This window comes from Epinephelus fuscoguttatus, linkage group LG12 (assembly GCF_011397635.1).
Source record: "Epinephelus fuscoguttatus linkage group LG12, E.fuscoguttatus.final_Chr_v1".
Lineage (NCBI taxonomy): Eukaryota > Metazoa > Chordata > Actinopteri > Perciformes > Serranidae > Epinephelus > Epinephelus fuscoguttatus.
Window position 1 is genome coordinate 3999479 of NC_064763.1, and position 21170 is coordinate 4020648.

General features: G+C 41.6%; 1 protein-coding gene across 6 annotated transcripts in view; it reads right to left on the bottom strand.

The window, feature by feature from the left end:
• Positions 1 to 21170, bottom strand: part of slc8a2a (solute carrier family 8 member 2a) — a 115336-nt gene extending 94166 nt beyond the window's left edge. For 3 of the 6 annotated variants that reach the window (XM_049591505.1, XM_049591503.1, XM_049591500.1), the window contains exon 1: positions 2576 to 2741. The gene's annotated coding sequence lies outside the window, so the exon portion shown is untranslated. Of the gene's footprint in view, positions 1 to 2575; positions 2742 to 18517; positions 18859 to 19829; positions 19967 to 20937 lie in introns of those variants that run through there. The other 3 variants (XM_049591502.1, XM_049591501.1, XM_049591507.1) reach the window with 3 other exon arrangements.

Consider the following 21170-nt stretch of genomic DNA (forward strand, 5'->3'; position numbering starts at 1 on the left):
CATACACAAAACATCTAAAAGCAAAAGGCTTGGCTGGAATAAGTCATGGAAAATAAGAACTGTGAACTGTTTTCCATTTGTATCAAGCATCAAATAAGTTGTTTGAGTTCATTTGCCTTACTTGACATTAGGGGTGGGAATCAGCAGAGGATCCATGATACGATATTATCACGACACTGAAGTCACAATACAATATTATTGCAATTCTAAGTATGTTGTGATATGCTACATATTGTGATAAAATGTAATGTGATAGGCTATATTGTGATTTATTAACTTCTTGACATTGCACTTGCATTATGTCGATGCTGAAACAATATAAGTTGACACCTATTCGTGCTATGTTAAGTCAATGGCTAACTTACAGAAAACAAATTCACTGTTACGTTACATTACGTGAACGATTACTGTAACAATTAATTCACTACAAACAACTAAATTCCAGAAGTGTTCCAAAGCTATCAAACAAAACTAATTCCATGACTTTTCCAGGCCTGGAAAATGAGACTGTGAATTTTCCAGGATTTCCATGACTGTAGGAACCCTGAGTGAAAAGTAATCAATTGTCAAGATATTTGCTAAATAACTGTCAACTAATCAATGAATCCACTAATCATTTCAGCTCTATGTGTACATCTATTAACAGCCAACAATAAAGTATAATAAAGACTCTTTGAATTTGTTGTAATATCCACAGACTATTGATTTTTCATTATGTTTAATAATCTCCAATACAGTCTGTTGTAGGGTTCTAACCCAAAGGTCATTGCAATCCATTCTTAAACACCATGTATGAACAAATATAAGTGACATAATCATCAGAATCAAAATTCCTTTTTTATCCCCAGGGGGATATTGTGTCATGTGACAGTTGCTCACATACATAAGCACAAAGAAATTATGAGAAAAATAGAAAATATTACGTATGAGTAAATATTCATAATATATCAAGATAATGCATGCCACAAAGGAATGCATGAGTAAAAAGAATGCAAAAATCACAAGAGTGATCATGGTGCCATTTTGAATGCTGATCTGAATTGATAGCAATATCATGTGCATAATCAAATATAATGGATTGGCACAGGGGGTGTATCTGCAGTCAACGCCTCCTGTCTTACACATCACCAACTCCGTAACATGCCTGTGGGCAACCAGCACTGTCACAGACACAAGAGAGAAGTGAGTGAGGCACCGTATGTGGCCGCCAATCTGCTAAATGAATGATGCTTTATGTCAGATAAATGTCAGCTCTGAAGTTCAGCCCTAATCAGGAAATGTCGGGGAGAAAGCAGGATGATCTTTTAGAATAAAATCAATGGGACCTTCTAAGTGTCCAGCAGGAACACGCAATCATCACTACACACTTAAAAGAGGAGATAAAGTTTCAATTTCTTTCAACCAGGAAGAAGTGTCAGAAAATGCTAGGATAGATAGATGGGCTATAGATGGGCTTTTCCATCATCAACAAAATGTTACATGATAAATAATCAGTACAGGTTCAAGTGGGGATCCACATGAGTAGTTTTCCATTTGTGGATGTACACATGCAAAGGGTTATAGGGTTAGGCTCACAGCCTATAGGAAAAATTTTGGAACCGGATTTGTTTCACCACGTTATATTTCAGCCAGCTGTGCTAGTAAACAGAGCACTTCTACTCAGGGGTGTAGCCCCAAATTCTAGGCCTTGTGTAAAAGCACACTCTCTGTGGGCCCCCAGCCCTTCCTCTCTTTATCTATGTCTCTAACACGCACCTTTTGAATTTCTTTTTCTTTTATGTAGTCAGTTTGCTTTCTTTCTTCCCTCCTTTCTTTCTTTTCTTTTTAGGAATCCAGATTTCCCTTTCTTGAAGAAAGACATGACAGTGTACGTTGGTGCCCCAGTAACATAAACAGTCACTCATTCGGCTCTAGCTGTGTTTAGCAAGGATGTATGATATCGGATTTTTTGCTAATATCCAACAGGCTAATGTATAACAACTTATTCGGCTGATAACCGATACCGATATCAATTAATCCGTTTTTCCCCCACCTAATTTTAGTCATCATAAAGTCTCTTCTGTCGTGGAATTAACATCATATGCATACTCTTATCGTGATGGCCCACCAGCAGGTGAAGACTTTTAAATGTATGTAATATTCATTCATTGTGCAAAATAAGAAAAAGCATGCTGGCCAATTCTCATTTTAAGGCTAATATAAGACGATACTGATGATGTGACAATATTATCGTGCATCTCAAGCGTTTAGAGACTAATCATTGTGCAGGGATGGACTTTCTACTTTCTACGCCTTTAAGGGATGAGAGACGCGTCAGAGAGCTTCCACTATTTTAATTAAAGAAAAAAAAAAGGAAAAACAAAAACTTTAACTAACTCGCGCTCTGAGTAACACCTCAATCGTTTAATTCAGTAGTTTAGTTATAATGATATGAAGGGATGGTGACATTCTCTATACTAGTGTGTTATAAATCAAAATTACAGATGGGTTACGAGGGCGGAGGCTTTTGCAGTCTCCCCAAATGTCTGTTTATCCGCCGCACCTGTTCCTCTTTCCTTCCCTTCCCATCTCTTACCTTCTGTTTTATGACACTGCTCCACTAAAGGCTGCCATTGCTTCGGAAAGTCTGGAAACAAACGCCCGGTAAAACTATCCCAGACTCGACTCACAGCTGAACTCACAGAGTGAACTTTCCTGTTCACTCACATTGCCGTTTACTAACGGTGATGATGCTACGAACCCATGCGGAGGATGACATGCTGCGTTCATGTCTCCTCCGAAGTTCTTCTTTCAGATGTTGTAAAGTGGTAAAAGCGACTTGTTGGCGCTAATTCAAGTGTCTGTGGTCGGAAATACTAACAACATGTTTGTTCGGTAGACATTGATTGTCCTTTGGAAAAAATATCTAGTTTTTATTCCAGCGGCAAGGTGCTGCAGGCTTTAAATGTCTTCTGATGTATCTAATGTATCAACGTCTTGTCGGAGTTATTTTCGAGAGCACTTGAAGGCAGCACACATATGGGAAAGTGCGCAACTGCAAAACTGTTAGATTTCTGTGGACTGCCTCATTTGGTCCCTGTCAAACCTGCCCTCAGCTACCCCGTCTGTTCCCCTCGAATGTTGCTGACATATCGGTATTTGTAACATGTTACTTGCTTTCTTCGGTCGTATTTCGACTGACGGTACAGTGAGAGCACTGAGATGTCTAGGTGAAATGTGTCTGATTTTTTTCAAGTAGGATAATAGTTTATTTATCCTCTGGAGATTATGTCAGCTTGGTTCAGTGTTCAGTGTAGTTCAGTTCAGGCAGATACCGTTTATAAAGAGTAGTAACTCATGGCTTTATTGTAATGGCCCATTTGGGGACTGTCACTTATGAGGTGGGGGGGGGGGTGCAAAAAAAGGGGGAGACATGCCAAATATCTTTGTAAGTATTGGAGAGGGACTTATGGTTTTTATTTGATTTGATTTTAAAAGAAAATGTGTTTTCTTTAAAAATCACAAAAATTACACCATTTATCACAGCCAGAAATTGTAAAAACAAAAATGGTGTTGGATAATCAAATTCCCAACTGTCCTTGGACACATCATTTGCAACAAACCTGTACCTAGCAGCCCAGTCTGCTCTGATTGGTCAGCTTGCTCAGTCTGTGGTGATTGGTTCAATGCTTAGAAAGTGTGTAAACGTCACGCCCCTTACCTAATCTGACTTCACCTAGGCAGGCTGGCGCAAACAACAGCTGAGGCTAAAGCCTTTCACATTACATGATTTTCACCCTGATTTTGCGTTGCAGAGACTATCGTAATCTTTTGAGTGTTCATACCTGGCGACGTGTGTTTCTATCAGCGGGAGTGTCGCCAACTGCATTGGCTGACGCTCTTTGTCAGTCGTGTCAGCCTTCTCTAGTTTTCTAGCATGCCAAATATCCAGTCCCAGTCACAGACGAGGGGGCGACTTGCCAGTAAGCTTGTTCACACATAAGGACTCGTCGTGGCAGACAACCTGCCGACCCACCTCCAACCCAAGGTGGTTCTCAAGAGCCGCTACGACGTAAAAATCGCGGTGAAAATCATGTAATGTGAACTAGGCTTTAGCTAAAAATGGCGGCCATCCGCCATTATCCATTTCACTGAAGAAACTAGCCGGTAGACTCTGAAGCACTTTAGCATCAAACACTGGAGTGGGATGTTTTGCAGTGGTAAGTTTTTATTTTGTAGCTGTCTTATATTTCAGCTGTAACATGATAACTGCAACATTTCTGATGTTATGGGAACATCTGTATGTCTGTCCTCTGACTACATGAAGCTGGAAACGTCTGTTGCAGAGTACAAAAGGTTTCTAACAATATAGTCAGTTACTACATAACGTGGAAACACCAACAGCAGCACTCAGGTGTTATAGGACGTGGTGTAAAGCATAATTCCTTATTTTATCTAAGCAGGCTTATCTATGATCAGACTAATGTAGCTTGTACTCGGTAACAATACCAAAGTTATTATAAATTCTGCTACTAACACATTTCCTGTTAAAACCACAAAAGTCAAAAGTTTGGGGCGTCGGTAACTTAGTGGTGCCGGTGCCCCATGTATAGAGGTGAGGCTGCAGTGGTCGCAAGTTTGACTCCAGCTTGCAACCCTTTGCTGCATGTCGTCCCCCCACTCTCTCTCTCTCTCTCTCGCCCCACTTCACACTCTTCACTCTGTCCTGTCCATTAAAGGCGAAAAAGCCCCCCAAAAAATCTTTAAAAAAACCACAAAAGTTTTAACGTGTGAATTCATCAATTTTACCACAGCAGATTGAGATGAAATATTTCTGTATTATACAAAAACAAATGAATGGAAATATCTGGTACATTCAGATGTCTTAGCTGTCATGTTTACTGAGACCATTCTACTAAAATGTAGCTGCATTTTATAATCATTTTCACCCTATGTTTGTGATCTACAATATATACGATGTACCAATATATCACAGCTTCTTCATATCATTTATATGAAATCAAAGTTTCATAGTAAAACACATTTTGCTCCCTGGATCAGTATTTGTTCTATGCAGTGATATTGTCTCCTGAGTCTTTATTTGCTTGACTGACTGTTTGAATCCGTACACCCCACAGAACACCCTCAACATTTATAGGTACAAGTACGGACCCCATTCAGGCCAGGGCCGTAGCTGGGGCCCTGCTGCAGAAAATGTTCACATGATATGCATTTTAACATGAGTTTGGACCACTCTAGCTTAGGGATGTAATGATTACCAATATTACAGTAAATTTCGGTTAATTTTTACATGGTAAGAATGACCGTTTATGTTTAAATTAACTGCATTATCGCAGTGGATTATCAGGATAGGTAATAACAGCCTCATTCAAGTCTCACGATGCAGGCGCTGCGTGAATGCGTAGCATGTGTAAACACAAAGAATGAAAACATGGCGGAAGCGGCACTCAGGACATTTTCCCCCCAACTAAAAGCACAAAGTCTGAGGTCTGGGCGTACTTTGGGTTTCTGAAGAATGCCGAGGGACAGCTGGTGGAAGACAACTATCCTGTGTGCAGAACATGCAGAAAGAAAGTTGCTGCGAAGGGTAGCAACAGTACAAATCTGCTGGCTCATCTCCGTGACCATCATCCACAGTTTTACAGCCAATGCAAGTTATGCTATGCAAACGTCAGTTATTGTGTATGGGACTTCGGTTTTACTAAGATTGTCATAATGTGTAACTCTCAACGTATGCGGGACATTTGAGCCATATCTGTCCTCCTAAACGGCGACTAGGTTTTCCGTTTTCGTTGAAGACACTTAGGAGCTAATACTAGCTGAGTAGCTAATAGCCGTATTAGTAGCTATGTTGCTAACGTTAAGTGTTTCAAAACGAAACGGAGCTGAAAACACTGAGCGGAGCCGACAGAATATAAACCGACGTAACGTAACGCTAATTGAGATCAACTATGATTGAATGTGATTATGGTTATTGTATGGCGAGCTAGAATCGATATAGATGGCCAGTTATGCTTTCTTGACATAAGCTCAAGGAAACAACATAAAACGCTGCCGTGTTAACCTTTGACCGAGAGCATGCACTCCTTTTGTCATACAGGTAATCCTCTGACTCACATGCACACTTCTAATGTGTGAATTATTCTGTGTAATGATGACCATTGCCCTTAGGATTTTTTTTGGTTTCTCCTGCACATTTGTGATATCTATTCTATATATTGTATGTCTTTTGTTCTACTCTTGCATTGTTTTGTTTTATATTTATTTTTCCTCTCGTGCTAATAAATAAATAATTAATATATAAATTGTTTACATATTTTGCTGACTGTTAAAATGCACCAGACAAATAAGCTTTGCTCCTGTAATGTGTTTACATATTTTGTTATTTTAAAATAAAATTTTCTGTTGCTGTGCCAATCCCTTGCCCCTTTAATGTGAAAGTTTCATTTTAATATAAGATTTTGGCTGTTAAAGGGCCAGTGTGTAATATTTGGCATGGTTTATTGTCAATCTGAATCTGAATCTGAATCTTCTACCCGTTAATATGTTTATACAAGTGTATAATCGCTATAAAATAAAATTCGTTTGGTTTTCGTAGCCTTATAGTTATGCTTTTATATATATATATATATATATATATATAGCAAGGGCCTTGCTTTAGAGAGGTCGCCATCTTGCGCCGCCATGCATGTACGGCAGACCGAGCGGACAATCCAGCCAGCCAGAGAATGCGTTTCGTGTGTATAAATAAACCAACGAAGACAGCGGAAGGAAGGAATAAGGAGGAGGAAACAGCAGAGAGTGTTAGTAGTTCGTCGATAGAGAGTAGTGAAAAGTTTTTTTAGTTATAAAGTTTGCGAATGGACCACACTTACTGTAGAAGCCTAAATTCATTCTGACAAAAATGACTATTTCAGGTTAAAATATTTACAGCTCATATATACAGAGTAGTAAGTTCATGGTTTAATTCCTTACATTTAAAAATATGTGTATGATTAAGTTAAAAGGTTAAAAATTCTCAATTGTAAGGTTTTGTGTGATATTAGTGAGTATACTGAGGCTCTCCAGTAAGTTTGCATATTTAATTGCCTGTTAAAACTTAAGTATCATGGTGGGTGTGGTTACCGCATGAGACAGGCAGTCAGGCAAGTGAAGTGGAGCCACACAGTTTTTTGACCTCGTTATTCTTGTCATTATCTTATTCTTGTTTATGTTTTTGTGTGGATAACCTTTGTACTGTGGTTTATTTTTTTAAGTAAACAGTTGAACTGAATCAAGAGGATCCTGTGGAATTTTTCGTATCATTTTTGTGGATTACGAGAGGGATATGAGAGCGTCAAGCTTAGGCTTCATTAACTAGGAAACTACACTAGTCAAAAAACTTGCTCTTCACGGATTGACACAACCTGGAATGGCCTGACTGAAAGCGGAACCCAGGATAAGGAAGCAACACGGAGGCTTTGGGAAGATAAGGATAACAACCGACACGTTTTTGCTCGGTGACGGATCGTTAATTGATGCGGGTCTGGCGCCGATGTACGTGAGTAACGAAAAAGGAAAAAAGGATAGTTTCTCTGTCGAATGAGGTAGTGGAACGCTACGGTGCTGTTGACATTATTATTGATTAAAAGTGGAACTTTGGTCTGTTATGGATGAACAAGAGAGTGGAAAACGAACAGTAAAAATGACTGAGAAAGCTGCTGAAGAGCGTAAGGCTAAACAAATCCAGGCACGCAGGTCCAAGCTATCGCAGTTAACTAGCTTGAAGAGGCAAATCGAGCAACTGATGGAAGACGACGCAAATGTTAACACTGTAAAAAATAAGCTTTGCGTTGACTTTAGTGGCTAACAGGAAGAATTTCAAGAGCTTAATTCTGGTCTGCAGGAATTCTTGGATGAGGAGGAATATGCAGAAGATCAAAAGAGTTGGTTTGGTCCAAAAAATGACCTAATGGATGACTTCTTTTGGGGATGTGAAGGATGGATGAAAGATGTTTTGACACGCGCTGAGCAGGCTGAAGAGTGTGAGGGACATGTAGCACCTGCAGACAGTAGGTCTATGTCATCAAAGGTGACCATTAGATGTCATGGTAGATCTTCATCACAATGTGGAAGCTCAGTCTCGTCATCTTCCTCAGTCAGATTAAAGGCAGAAATGGAGCGGGCCTCATTAAAGGCAAAGGCAGCAGCTTTAAAGGAAAAGTTGGCCATAGAAAAGGAAGAAGCAGAGTGGCATGCAGAAAAAAAATACAGGGAGGTTCAACTGCAGGCTGAAGAAAAACAACGAGAAGCAGAGTTTGAAGCCCAGCAAAAGAGGATAGAAGCTGCAATAAAGGCTAGGAAGGAAATGCATGCAATGCAGACAGCGCTTGCTGAGTCTGATGCCAAGATGGAAGTTTTGCAGAAATATGAAAGCACACAAGAGGACAATAGCATCACTCAGGCTGATCAGAAGGACAGTAAGGCAGATACAAAACCTATCTTGCAGCTACCATCACAGGACACCTTTAAAGCATCCAGCTTTAAATACAATGCACCACCAGCAACAGTTCAAACGGCCACATCTGCACCAAAGACTGAAATCAAAACAACAAAAACAACAATGCACAGAGACACGTAAACCAAAGAAGGTGTTCACAACAGCTGTTGTGCCCCCCAAGGCGGAAAACGACAAACACACAACATCAAAAACACAACCTGCACCAGTGGATGCTAGCAGCAAACCTTGTGTTTATTGTAGTGGAGAACAACACAGCCTCACAGTCTGCAAAAAATTCAAGAGCAAGCTGCATAAAGACAAGATCGATTTCTTGAGGAGCAAAGGTTTGTGTTTTGCATGTTTGAAGCATGGACATATGAGTAGCAGCTGCAAACAGAAGCTTCAGTGTCAAGAATGCTCTAAACCACATCCCACACTTTTACATATTACAAACAAAGACTCTAAGGAAGACTCAACAGAGGAAAGTTGTGAACAGCAATCTGTATCAAGTGCTCTTGTACAAACAGCTGAAACCTTTGGTGTCACTGGGGCCGGTAAGGAAGATTGTGTTCTTTCGATCATTCCAGTGTGCATCAAGGCACAAAAGGGAACCAAGACAGTGACCACGTATGCGTTCCTGGATCCAGGAAGCTCAGCTTCTTTTGCTACAGAGTCGCTGATAAACCAGCTGAACATGAATGGACGCAACATCAGCATCTCGTTACGAACAATGGGGAATGAATCAGTTGTGAACACACACATTGTGACTAGTCTAGAGATCAGTAGCTTGCACGGCAACCAGTTTGTGGAACTCTCTGAGGTTTATTCACAGAAAGACATTCCCGTAACTAAGGACAATATTCCCCGTCAAGAGGATATTGATGGTTGGCCACACCTAAAGGAGGTGAGAATTCCCACTATCCAATCAGAGGTTGGATTGCTCATAGGAGCAAACATTCCCAAGGCTATGGAACCGCTGCAAGTGGTTAACAGTGTGGACAATGGACCATACGCCGTGAGAACTATCCTAGGTTGGACAGTGAATGAACCACTCAGAGGTGGAATCGACATAGTGGAGACAAACGCACTGACAGGAATCACTGCAAACCGAATCTCAGTGGCTAAGCTAGAAGAGCTCTGGCAACTGCAGTTCAAGCAGGACTTTCCTGATGCTGGACAAAATGAAGACATTGCGATGTCTAAGGAAGACCATCAGTTTATTGACATGGTGTCACAATCTGCGAAACTAGTGGATGGTCATTACAGTGTTTGTCTTCCAGTGAGGAAGAAGTCTTTGCATATGCCAAACAACAGGGCAGTTGCAGAGCAACGTGCGTTGAACTTACGCAGAAGATTCTCAAGAGACATCAAGTTTCATGGAGAATATGTTGCATTTATGGATGATCTTCTCAAGAAAGCCTACGCAGTGAAGCTTGATGGTGCTGCATGTGAGTCTACAGAGGGGAAGACGTGGTATCTGCCTCACCACGAAGTCAGACATCCAACAAAACAGAAACTGCGGGTCGTCTTTGACTGCGGAGCAAGCTTTCAAGGAATGGCATTGAACCAACAGCTCCTTCAGGGGCCGGACCTTACAAGCTCTCTAGTGGGTGTCCTCATGAGGTTCCGTCAGGAGACCGTAGCGGTCATGGCCGACATCGAGGCCATGTTCCACCAAGTCAGAGTCAGGAGTGAAGACACAGATCTCCTCAGGTTTTTCTGGTGGCCTGAGGGGAACTATGACCTGGACCTCGCTGAACACAAGATGTTGGTGCATATCTTCGGTGCAACATCGTCACCAAGTGTTGCAACCTTTGCACTTCAAAAATGTGCAACGGACTTTGCCGACGAGTTTGGTCAGGAGACGGCTGAGACAGTCAAGAACAATTTTTACGTAGATGACTGTCTTAAGTCAGCTTCTGATGAAGATACAGCCATCCCGCTGTGTGCTAAGTTGCGGAGCATGTTGGCAAAGGGTGGATTTCGACTGACAAAGTGGTCAAGCAACAGCAGGAAACTGCTCAACTCAATCCCAGAGAAGGAGAGAGCACAGGGGTTTCAAGATCTGGACTTGGATGAGGACAGTCTGCCAATGGAGAAATCATTGGGCATCCAGTGGTGCGCTGAATCAGATCAGTTCAGGTTCAAGATCAACATAAAGGATCGACTGCACACTAGGAGAGGTCTGCTTTCCCTGGTCAGCTCCATCTTTGACCCGTTGGGGTTTCTCGCTCCAGTAGTACTTCCCGCAAAAAGGATCCTACAGGATTTGTGTCGGCAGAAGTATAGCTGGGACGAAGATCTGCCAGACAGTGTTGTTAAGATCTGGAAAAAATGGATTTCAAGTCTGCCTCAGCTTGAGAAATATGGAGTCAATCGATGTGTCAAGTCAAAACAGTTTGGTTCACCAGTCTACGCACAGCTTCATCATTTTGCTGATGCGAGTGAAGACGCCTATGGAAGAACAAGCTACCTGCTGCTGCGATCAGAAACCGGTGAAGCTCAATGTACCTTGATCATGGCGAAGGCGAGGGTAGCGCCCTTGAAGTCTCCAACTATCCCAAGAATGGAATTGACAGCGGCCACAGTTGCAACTAAGATGGACAAACTTCTGAGGAAAGAGCTGGAGCTGGAGCTTGATGAATCTGTCTTTTGGACAGACAGCACGGCTGTGCTAAAGTACCTCAACAGTGAAAGTACCAGATTCAAGACGTTTGTCGCAAATAGGGTCTCAGCAATCCTGGAGCACTCTCAGACATCGCAATGGAGGTACATCAACACCGCTCTGAACCCCGCTGATCATGTCTCGAGAGGACAGACTGTGGAAGCATTTTTGAAAAATGAGAGCTGGCTTTCAGGACCAAGTTACTTGCTCAGCTCACAGGACCAGTGGCCCAAAAATCCAGATCCTGCTATGCTGGATATTGATGACCCAGAAGTCAAAAGAGTAACTCAAGTGCACATCATTCAAGCACAAGAGCCAAAGGACCTCATGGATCAGTGGATGAACCACTACTCTTCTTGGACAGCGTTGAAACGCGCTGTAGCCTGGTTCCTGCAACTTAAAGAGTTGCTGAAAAAGCTTAAGGAAAAGAGAAAGGCGCTAAAGGCATCAGGAGGAGAAGGCAAGATGGTTGAGTTCAAAAAAGCTTACAAAGGAAAGAACCAGACTCGTGACGACTTGGTCGCAGAAGAAACAGAAATCGTAAAGTACTGTCAAAGGCAAAGTTTCACAAAAGATTTGGCTATGCTGAAGAAACATCAAAGAGTAAAGAAAAGTAGCTCACTATTTAAGCTAAATCCAGTGCTTGAAGATGGAGTTATGAGGGTCGGCGGGAGGTTAAGTCGCGCAGCAATGCCTGACGACGTCAAGCAGCAAGCCATCTTGCCTAAGGACTCACACATCACAAAGCTTGTGCTGAGACACATTCATGACAATTACAGCTCACGCGGGAAGGAATCACATGTTGGCTCAGCTACGTCAAAGATTCTGGATCCCTGGAGCTAATGGAGCCATCAGAAGGTTCCTCGGCAAGTGCATTATCTGTAAAAGACTACACGGAGCTGCCGGCAACCAACTCATGGCAGATCTACCGACACGCAGAGTCCTGCCGGACGATCCTCCATTCACAAGAGTGGGTTGTGATTACTTTGGCCCGTTCCTAGTGAAAAGGGGAAGAGGGCAAGTCAAGCGATACGGCGTTATCTTCACATGTCTTGCCATACGGGCCATGCATCTAGAAGTTGTGTCTTCACTCGACACTGATGCATGTCTCAACGCAATCAGAAGATTTCTTGCCAGAAGAGGACAAGTCAGAGAGATGTATTCAGATAATGGAACCAACTTCAGGTCGGCTGACAGTGAGATGAAAAAAGCAATCCAAGAATGGAACACGACCAAGATTGAGAAGCACTTGCAACAGAGGGGTGTTCAGTGGCACTTCAATCCACCAGCAGGTTCTCACCACAGAGGATACTGGGAGCGACTAATCCGTTCGGTGAGGAAAATCCTGAACATCACAGTCAAAGAGCAGCTTTTGGACGAAGAAGGTCTCTACACCTTACTTTGCGAAGCCGAGGCAGTTATAAACAGCAGGCCCATCACAAAGGCTTCATCAGACCTCAACGATTTAGAGGCCCTAACACCCAACCATTTGTTGTTGCTCAAGGTCAAACCTGAATTGCCACCAGGAGTATTTCAGAAGGATGATCAGTACACCAGTCGTCGTTGGAGACAGGTGCAATACCTCGCGGATGTCTTCTGGAAACGCTGGTGCAAGGAATACCTCACACAGCTTCAAGAACGTCAGCAGTGGTCTAAACCTAGAAGAAACCTCTGTGTTGGTGATGTGGTTCTGATTGTGGATGACACTTCTCCCAGAAATTCATGGCCTCTTGGAAGAATTGTGGAGACCTTTCCCGACAGAAATGGCCTTGTTCGTCAGGTGAAGGTGAAGACCAGGACCAATGAGCTTTGCCGCCCTATAACAAAGCTATGTCTTCTTCAGGAATCAGAAGATAACTGATGGACTGAGGCTCTCCAGTAAGTTTGCATATTTAATTGCCTGTTAAAACTTAAGTATTATGGTGGGTGTGGTTACCGCATGAGACAGGCAGTCAGGCAAGTGGAGTGGAGCCACACAGTTTTTTGACCTCGTTATTCTTGTCATTATCTTATTCTTGTTTATGTTTTTGTGTGGATAACCTTTGTACTGTGGTTTATTTTTTTAAGTAAACAGTTGAACTGAATCAAGAGGATCCTGTGGAATTTTTCATATCATTTTTGTGGATTACGAGAGGGATATGAGAGCGTCAAGCTTAGGCTTCATTAACTAGGAAACTACACTTACCACGCAATAGGAGAGAATGAACCCGAACCGCCATCTGCGAGGAAAAGAAGACGCAGCTTCACTCCTTGTGATGCACTCTCTGCAGCGCTTTTCCTCCTGATGATATATCTCCCCAACGATGGTAGCAGTAGCACCGAATCCCATTCTGTGCATTCAGCCTCTCTTCTCGCCCGCTCAGCATCAAACACATGGAGTTCCTCATCTGTATGCTCCGGCTCAAACAGGTATGGCTCTGGGTCTGTGTCCGCTACAAGAAACTCTTCAAAATCGTGTTCAAAGTCGCCCATTGCAGCTACTATAGTCCGGAGATATTGCTAGGCTAAATAAACAGCTGAGCTCTGTTTACCGGCTACGCTGTCAGTCAGTGTGCGGGCTGGAGATTGAGCAGAGAGGGGAAGGGGGGTCCACTCAAATTCTAGATCAAATTCTAGGCTAGCAAGAGTAATGCAACAACAAATAAATAGTAGATGACACAAACGTGAGGTCATGTACTCTTCAAATAAGTGAATAAAGGCATAAATAAATAAATGCATAATGTGACAACATTATTTGATGTGTTTTAAGGCTTCAAGCCACTGAATAGTGTTCAGATAGAAGGATGCTCTCATTGCCCAGTGCATCAAATACCACTAGTGCTGGCAGCCAACACAGTGACCAGCCGCATCAGGAAACCCTCTATTGTACAACACACAGGTGCATCACCGTAATTTAGAATATCATAATAAGTTCAAATAAGTTCAATTTTTTTGTCATATATATATATATATATATATATATATATATACACAAATATAGTTTCTACACCACCTAACCTCTTGTAACGCACACATGCGCTACCGTGAGGCGCGCGTAGAATCAGCTCGAGGAAGGAGAGAAGAGACCATGCGTCGCTGCAATGATTGACAGCACTCGACATCTGAACAATAAGAGGGGTGCGCTGGCAGGCACTTGCAGAGCTGCAGCAGGTGAAGAGTTGTCGACATGTCGTCCAAAAGAGCCTCAGGAGTATGTGCGGGGACGGGAGGGCAGGCGAGCTCAGGGCTGACCCTGACCAAACTGGGGCCCTAAGCGAAATTTTATTTGGAGGCCCCCATCCCAAATGTATCGTTTGGGATGGCGGGCTCCACGGAGGGGGAGACCCGAGCCTCGGGGGTATGTGCGGGGCCGGGAGGTCGGATGTTCCCAGAGAGGGGAGAGGGAGAAATATAGCTAAATAAGATGAAAATAGAAAATAATGTCTCTGCGTTTTATTTCTGTTTTCAGTGTTTAATTAAGGTGGGAGAGGCGGAGGGCTGAGGGAGATCAGATGCCTCCAGAGAGGGGAGAGGGAGAAATATAACAAAATAAGATTAAATAGGAAAAACCTGTCTCCCTCTTTCATTTTATTTTCAGTGTTTAATCAAGGGTGGGGGATTGAGGTGGTGGAAGTTACTTTCTTTTGATGAGTAATTGATGGCTATTTGTGACTCAGATTCGTTTATTTATTTATTTCAGTTTGAAGTTATTTTTATTTAATATTTATTTATTTATTTCAGGTTGAATTTTTTTTTATTTTATTTGACTCATACAGCCAAACTAGTGTATCTACAGTACATTTGTTATTGCCAGTAAAGGTTGTCAAGTTAAATGGCAAGTTGTTGTACGGTCATTTTGTACCTATGATACATTTGGGATGGGGGCCTCCAAATAAAATTTCGCTTAGGGCCCCAATTTGGTCAGGGGCAGCCCTGCCGCCACCTGCATAATGTGAAATGACATTACCTTCGGGAGCATAGCACTGACTTAATGAGCTCATGATTAGCCAGTAGCTGTCAACCCATTGTGTCACAGCTAAAGCTTCTAACATTAACGTTACTTATCGAGAACTTAACTTTTTCTTAAACTTTAACTTACAGTGGGCTACTTGGTCATCGCTAAAATAATAATAATAAAAAAACCTGTCATTTACTCACCTCGTCTGTCAGCTAGCAGCTAGCAGTATCGTCATCTTCCTGTCAACTGAATTCAAGTTTTCTGCATTCCGCCGATACATAAGATAACTTCCTGCGTGTCATTTCAAAATAAAAGCTGTCTGGTGTGTTAATATGCTTACCATGCTGTTTGGGGCTTCTTCTATTTTTCGTCTTTTAAATTTTTACCAAGGTCCAGACCTCGGTGAACTCATAGCTGGCTACGGCCATGATTCAGGCGTCCATCCCACCCTGTGCTGTACTACGGATACACCAGGGATTTCCTGATCCGGATGGTCACTGCGTTGGCTGCCAACTGCCCCTTGGCTGAAGTGAGAGAGGTGTAAGGCAACCACTACCTCCTTTGAGGGTCTCTCATACTGGGATGAGAGGTCCTTTGGGATGGGGATTTTGGGGAAGACATGCCTCATCAGGTCATCTTCAGTCTGTAAAATATTGAATTTAAATATTGATTTCCTTGTGTTTTGAAATTAAGTGCTTCCCTGAATCCACCTTTCTTGTATTTCAAGAGTTGCCACAACTATTTCATATTTTTTATCAATCAATCAATTTTATTTATAAAGCCCAATATCACAAATCACAATTTGCCTCACAGGGCTTTACAGCATACGACATCCCTCTGTCCTTTGGACCCTCACAGCGGATAAGGAAAAACTCCCAAAAAAAACCCCTTTAACAGGGGAAAAAATAATAATATCTCTATTCTTCTTCTTATTCTTATTCTTATTATTATTATATTATTATGGTTGTTGTTACTATTATTATATTTGTTATTGTAACCATTGTTGCTTTGCCTCTCTCTCTCTCTCTCTCTCTCTCTCTCTCTCTCTCTCTCTCAATCAATCAATCAATTTTATTCATAAAGCCCAATATCACAAATAACAATTTGTCTCAGACACTCATGGCTTTACAGCATACGACATCCCTCTGTCCTTAGGACCCTCACAGTGGATAAGGAAAAACTCCCCAAAAAAAACCTTTAACGGGGGGAAGGAAGAGCAGCTGAGGAGGGATCCCTCTTCCAGGATGGACAGACGTGCAATAGATGTCGTACAGAACAGATCAGCATAATAAATTAACAGTAATCCGTATGACACAATGAGACAGAAAAAGAGAGAGAGACAGAGAGATATGCAGGACAGAGAGTAATGACAGTAGCTTACAACAACATTAATGAAAGTAATAATATTATAATTATAGTTCTGGCTACTGTGATATAATATGTTGAAAGTATATATTAATATCTGACAATATACATATGTGTATATATATATGTATATTTATCTGATGTTATTATCAGAGTTGGGTAAAACGTATTACAAAGTAACACGTTAAAGTACTTTGATTACTTTTTGCAGTAACGAGTAACCTAACGTGTTAGTTTGCTGTTTGAGTAATAAAATACTTGAGTACATTTTCAAACAAGACATCAGTTACTTCCGTTACCTTTAGAACGCTGGTCCTTCAGCTCCAAAACAGCAACGACTGTCTTTTGGTTCTAATAACGGAGATAACCTTAAACCTATCAGTCCGAAAGAAGACATGAAACTTGTGACTCGCTACGTGGAAGAAGAAATGCTGCCATTGTCTACGGTGGAGGCTAAAACATTCCGCAGGATTGTCAGTAAAATCCCCACGACTCAAAAGGTGGAGAAGGACTCGTTGACAGACAGGTCAGATTCAGGACTTGCATTATGCCTGGTACACATTACACAATTTTTCTGCCCGTTCTGAGAGTCACTATGTCACATTACACGATTGTGGAGTCATAAAATTGTGTCATGACTTGGCTGACAGACATGACACACTACACGATGGTACTCACCAATTTTCCCCGGTCGTCCTGTTTTTATTACTTTTACTATCATCTGAGTCAGTGTGTGTGTTCATGTGCCAGCTGAAATGTTGTTGTAGTCACCTATAAAGCGTCAGCAGGTGGCAGGAGCTACATTTGAAGCACTGTACGTAAACATTCAAGCAACTATATACTCCACAACCAAGTTCCTATAAATGTTTCACAATAAAAGCCTATTTAGAAAATGGAAGGATTCTCTCAGCTGAGGATATAAAGGGCTTTTAATTTGAAACAAACTAAGGAAGTGTTGAGTTGACGGCGCGATACATTAACTTTATAAAGACAACGGAGCAGATAAAAAGTAAAAATATAAAAACACACAGAGGGATTAATAAATAACAGACCGTCTATGATGTAGTTTATTTCAAGTGAAGCTGGTAGCCTCTGCAGTTGTGGTGAGTAAAAGCCCCGCCACTGTTTTTTTAATGTTATTACTTTATGCAGGACGTAACATTGTTTGCTAGCTTGATGCTAATGACAGTAACGTTAACTCAGCGGGTTGACAAAGTGCCTCTGCTGTTTCACACCATCATTTCCCCCTTTCACTCTGTGTGGTAACATCCCTAGAGGAAATACTAAAAAGGCTGGGGTGTTGTTGTCATACAGTTGTCTACGGCAGCAGATCGTTCTGTGTTTCTACTGGTCAAAGTGACGGCTGTGATGGGAGAATTGGATCTCAATGAAGGCCAAGTGGTCCATAACTTTAATTCTGGAGACAAAAAAATGTAGGCTTAGCGCCCTGTGGTCCATTGCCCAATAGGAAATGTAGAATACTCAAAAGTACTTTTGCTTGAGTTACTTTTCTCAGGGAGTAACGTTGGAAGTACTTTTAAAGTAATTGAGTTACTTTACTCAGGGAGTAATGCAGTAAAGTAATTTGATTACTTTAAAAGTAACCCTTACCCAACTCTGGTTATTATGTTGGTAATAAAAATAAAATTATTTCTCAATTACTGCATATAGGGTCTGTTCTTCCAGCCTTTGCTGAGGGTAAAAATAAACTAAAAGAAAACATTTTTGCTCAGATTCCTCTGTAGTAACAGAGTCACCAGGGTTACGTGTTGAATTGTCTACTAGCTCTGTTTAAGTTTCTCCCTCTTTCTCCTCAAACTCAACAAGAGGTCTCGTACTTAGTTTGAAACCTATGGCCTTCATAGGTGTTGATGACAGCCGAAAGTCCAAATGAAAGAAAATATGTGTATGTATGTCTGTCTATACATACATATATATGTATATGTATATATATGAAATATATATTCTCAAGCTTTTGGTAAACATCATTTTAGTACTGTAAAATATTTCCAGGTACTGTATGTCAAACACAAAAACATACAATACAACATTTAATTTCTGTGTTACATACCTTTGCTTCTCAGGCTGCTCCCTCAGAGTAGCCCTGTACAGCAGCGGCCTGGGTTCGACTCCAGCCTGTGGCCCTTTGCTGCATGTCACTCCCTCTCTCTCTCCCCCCTTTACGCTTGTCTGTCCTATACATTAAAGGCTAAAAAGCCCCAAAAAATATCTTAAAAAAAAAAAAAAAAGAGTAGCCCTGTACAGGTGTGTGCTGATCACTACCATCTTCTGAGATGCCACAGACTGTGTGCCCACTGAGACGGTTTGTGGAGGGTCCGTTTGGCATCCTACATCCTGGAATCTGGCTGTAGTAGAGAAGTGTTGGACACCAGGGCCCTGCTGTGATGTACTCTAAAAGACAAAGGAAAATTAAATATCTAAAACTGATATTGCACTAAATGAAAACAGTAAACATTAGGCATGGGTACATTAAGATTTTATCAATACTACTACTTTTATCGATACTCCTTATCGATTTGGTACTTTATCGGTACTCTTATCGGTTCTTTTTCATTTCTAAATAATTGCTTTTTTGAAAATATATTTATTTAAAAAGAGCATACTGAATATTGCTGTTTACATGTTTACATGTTCATGTTTGATGAACACATGTATTGGCTTCTTACACACTAAGGTTTAATTGCACTTACAGTAATGAGTGTGGCTGCCATCAACTCGAGTCATTTTTGAGTTACCTTCACTTTCCACAGCAGGTGCTCAGCTGTTCAGAGATTATCGTGTCCTGTAGGTGTGTGGGTGGATGTGTGTTTATGTGGAGGAGTTCAGCCACAGCACAGAGCACAGATGAGAGGCTTCAGGATGATAATGAATTAAACCAAAATGTGTAAAAGTACCGAAAAAAGAACCGATGGCGTCAGAGCTTATCAATACAGTCTTTCATTATTTAACCAGAATTCAGAATTTAGTACCAGATTTCCATACCCATCCATAGTCAACATCTAAAACACTAAACAGTGTAGTCCTCTCCCTGTAAAATGAGCAGACCAAACATTCAAACACATGTAGAGACAGACACATACACAACGTCCTTTCATTACAATTTAGTCATTAAATTCATCTTACTGACATCACCCATCTAGCAGTTTAACTTACTGTACGCCGAGTAGCAAAAGCATTTTAAAAAATATTGCTTGGATTAGACAGTTAGCCGAGGCCTACAGTTGATCTTAGCAACTGCCGGCCCATTTCCAAGTTGCCCTTTGTATCTAAGATTTTAGAAAAAGCAGTTGCAAACCAGCTAGTGACGGCGTTGAACAGTTACAGTATCTTCAATAAATTTCAGTCCGGTTATCGTCACTTACATTCCACAGAAACTGCTCTTCTCAGGGTCTCCAATGACATCATGATGGCCTCCGATGCTGGTAAATCCACTATCCTGGTTCTGCTTGATCTCAGTGCAGCCTTTGACACTGTTGATTACCACATCCTTTTAGACAGGCTGGGGGACAGGGTAGGCATCTCAGGGACCGCCCTTCATTGGTTTAAATCCTATCTGTCTGATAGATCCTTTTCTGTGGCTGTTGGCATTCTTAAATCAGAGTTTGCCCCCCTTTCTTGCGGGGTGCCCCAAGGTTCAGTGCTTGGGCCTATCCTCTTTATGCTATATATGCTCCCTCTCAGAGATGTCATCAGCAATTTTGAAGGTATCTCATACCGTATGCAGATGACCTTCAGTTATATTTTTCTTTTAACTCTGATAGGACCGATGGAATTCGAGTCACTGCGCGATTGTATGAATGTAATTAAGGACTGGATGGCTACTAACTCTCTTCAGTTGAATGCAGCCAAAACTGAGATTTTAATTATTGCACCTGATGCCTCAGCATTTAAAGTGGCTAGCTGCTTAGCGTCCCTTGGGGTCATATTTGATCAGACCATGCTTTTCAATGACCACATCAAACTGTCACTCGCTCCTGCTTTTTCCACCTCAAAAACATTTCCAAACTCAGATCCATGTTAACTTATTCCAAGCTAGAAATGATCATCCATGCTTTTGCTTGACCAAAGGTGATAGAGCCTTTAAGGCTGTTGCACCTAAATGGTGGAATGCACTACCTCATGAGCTGAGAGCGACCTCTTCCGTGGACATTTTTAAAAGGCAGTTAAAAACACATCTGTTTAGGCATGCGCTCCAGTAATAGCCCATTGTATCATCTCTGTATTTCACTGCACTTTAATTTTTATTGTTTTTGCATTGTTTCTATTGTTGTATTTTGTGTATTTTAACTTGTGAAGCACTTTGTGAGTCCTCTCTATAAATTTACTTTCTTACTTACTACTTACAGCTAAGCACTGGGTCTACAGCCTAATGTTAGCTCCTACAGCCATCTACTCCACACTTCAACACTCGGTAGCAGCTTCCTAGTTTGTTTTTACACAACAAATTCACAACTCATAAAGCAGACTTACAGGTTGTGATCCCGAATCTCCAGATTTCTCCAACAAAGGAAACTGCCTCGTCTTTCAGCAGTAACCGCTGTGAAAATCCAGCAGTGAACTGTTCTTCTTTGTTCCTTTATCCTTTGGCAGTCCAAACAAGGGCAATTTTTGGTCACATTGAAGAAAGCAGTGTCTCCTAGACATGGTGTCTCATTTACCGCTCCTCAACAGTTCAAACTCTGCAGCCTCTCTCCTCCGGCTCT